Source organism: Quercus suber, unplaced genomic scaffold (genome assembly GCF_002906115.3).
Source record: "Quercus suber isolate HL8 unplaced genomic scaffold, Cork oak 2.0 scaffold_58, whole genome shotgun sequence".
NCBI classification, from domain to species: domain Eukaryota; kingdom Viridiplantae; phylum Streptophyta; class Magnoliopsida; order Fagales; family Fagaceae; genus Quercus; species Quercus suber.
The window spans coordinates 176,019-179,083 of record NW_027069523.1 but is presented as its reverse complement, the minus strand read 5'-3'; positions in this window follow the sequence as shown (position 1 = coordinate 179,083).

The window sequence follows — 3,065 nt, the reverse complement described above, 5'->3', positions numbered from 1 at the left end:
AAATAGAGAAGGTTTGTTACATGAGTGTGTATAGTTATCATGTTATAATAACTTTTTGTCATAAAGTTAGAAAAATTCAAGAAAAAAAATTGTAAAGTTAGTGATTATTCAAGCATTTGATTGATTAAGTAAACACATAGTGAATTATTTTATATATGAATGAGTATGGTAGTGTACGTCAATAATTAATACAAAACCAATAAGTTTTTTTTTTTTTTTTTTTTTTTTGAGAAAATAGAGTCAATGAGTTGAGTTTAGTCATTTAGTTTAAAATATTTTTATAATAACAATGACAAATATATAATAATAATTTCATAAAAATAAAAATTTAGACAAACTTGACAAAATAAAATGGTTATAGCTACCCACGTTGGCAATAAATACTCATAATGAATTATCGTGTAATAATTCAAAATTTGAAAACTTGTAGAATGAAATTGTAAAATTTCAATTTTTTTTTTATAACTCGATATATTTAAGTTCTCTTTTTATTAAAAATTTTTTAATTTAAATTTCTTAATGACTCCCTAAACAAAATTTCCGAAACCGCCACTATTCGGGTACTACCTCTTTAAAGACAAGCCTGCGTAGAAACCTGGCACAACGGGCACAACAAATCTTGACACGCCTCCGTAGTTTCTATCCAAAATTAAACGCAACAGTGGAAAGAGAAAAGAAGGATTATTTTAATGAGACAGACATTAACACCCAATACGAAAATATAAGTCTAAACACTTATTCGTTTACTACTAGCCAAAAATACTCACATAAAAAAAAAAAGTTTTAAATTCATATAAAGCTTAGATTTTGATAAAAGAAGAGATTTCTTAGACTCTTACCTCAAGTTTTTCTCTACTTGAATATTTTGAGTAGTCTCATCTCTCAAAATATCTGTAATTATACGTAGATTTAATTAGCTTATAAATAGCTAGAGTTTCAACCTTATTTTCTAAAAACTCACATAGTAATAATAATTATTAATGGGTTTGGAATGGGCCGGATTTCTAAAGCCGCGCCCATATAAATGAGAACAATTTTTTTTTTCTTATTTTGGGAAATATAGAAAAAGTCTTGCTCCAAACTAGTTTAATTTTTTTTTTTTTACATAGTTTTAATCTATATTGTCCGCTCATGATAATAGATTTTTAACATCAGACCAAGACAACAATTGGTTTTTGGTGTAGGCGGGGATTGAACTCCAGATCTTTTATTCAACCGACTTTACTAGTTAAGCTAACTAAAACTCACAGTTTGAATTATCTTGATTCGGTCAAAACATTTTAGTTACACAACTTTTTTTCATAAAACATGTAAAACTTTTTAATTACAGAAACTCTTTTTTTTTAATAAATTATATTATTTATTTAAATAATATATTATAACGGATAGTTTTAAATAATACTTATAAATAGTTTTATAAGTACTTAAGTAGTAAGAAGATATTTGTGTTTCTTGGAAATTACTGGTGGTGGATGATCTACGGCTGGAGATTGTTTGTTGGGTTGTTTAATACTACTTAAATTAAATTCTTCAAGAAGAGGTATATGCTCCAAACCCAAATAGGCAATTGGGGTGGTAAGAGAGTCGATAGGATTATTCTTTTAATTTTAGTTCATTTTATCAAACAAGTTAAGTTTGTTCACAAGTTCATTTCACAAGTTACTTGAGTAATTTAATAAAGGTCCAAAATGAAATTTTATATCCCTTCACAAATCTATATTAATTGTTTAATAGTAAATCACTAAATTATGCTTAAAATTATATTATTTAAGTTCAATAGGTAGAATGATTTTTGTTTATAAACTTATAAGAATTAGATTCATCAACATTATATATATATATATATATATAAAAATTATATATATATATATATAACATAGATTCACACACTTTATATATATGTATATATATATAAATTAAGTGGATATATAGCTTAGGAGCTTTCTTTGGGAGAAAAAATATGGGCGATAGTTTTGTTCGGGGCATCCCTGTGCTTTGTGTATGATACTTTTTTAGGCTCAAGTTTAATGTTTATTTTTCTTTTTTTCTACAGTGTAAAACTTGGAATCATAGAAGTTGAACATGGATGTGTTTTGAAAATGGACTTAATGTGGGAGAGACCTAACTCACCTAAGAGAGCTTGTGCCTTGTGGGGTTCAAATTTTTTAATCTCTTCTTCTTTATCTCTTTCTCAAGTCTTTTTCTGTCCACAGTTAATAGGTTATTATCAGTTATCACAATACTCTTCCTATATCTCCCATTTTGGAGAGAAAGAGAGAGGTTACCTTAATCAGATTAGTATAAGCTACTATGGCCATACACGGCACACCACCCACTACAAGAAACAATTGCAAAGAAAGCTTTAAAAAAAGAAGAAGATCAAGATGAAGAATACTACGGTGAGCAATGAGAAAAAAAAAATTTGGGATTTAATTTGTTCAAGAATTAAGATGGAAAGACAAAGAGAGATAAAGAGATGAGTGTTTTTTTTATTTTTTATTTTATTTTATTTTATTTTTTATATTAGAGATTTGTAGTCTCTATTTTAGCTTATTTCAAGATATTTACATTGGATTTATTAATGAATTTTTCTGGTATTAATTTCAATTTTGAGTTAATGGATTTTGATGGGGATCAACTAAGTATAACCTGTCCTTGGTTGTCGTCCATGAGCTGACCACGTCTAAAGAAAACCGTCCAAGAATTACAATGCATGAAGAAGTCCCTTCGTCCTTAATAATAAGATCCAGTTGAAAGAACTCGTCCATAGAAGACTATATTCATAGACGACTAGATCCGTGGACGACCAAATTATACTTAGTAAATTCTACAAAGAATTCTCCAAAGGTTTTGCATGAACAAACTACAACACATTGCTCTTAACATGTGGAAGAGATTCATCATACTATGCTCCACATACCCCATTTTCTCTAAATACCGCCCACATTACCCACGATGGTGGTGGATCCAAACAAGTAGACCCACGACTAACTCTCTATAAAAGGAGCAAATCTCATTCACCCATGGTAAGTTTTAACCATTCACTATTTTCCATCCTTGTGTCC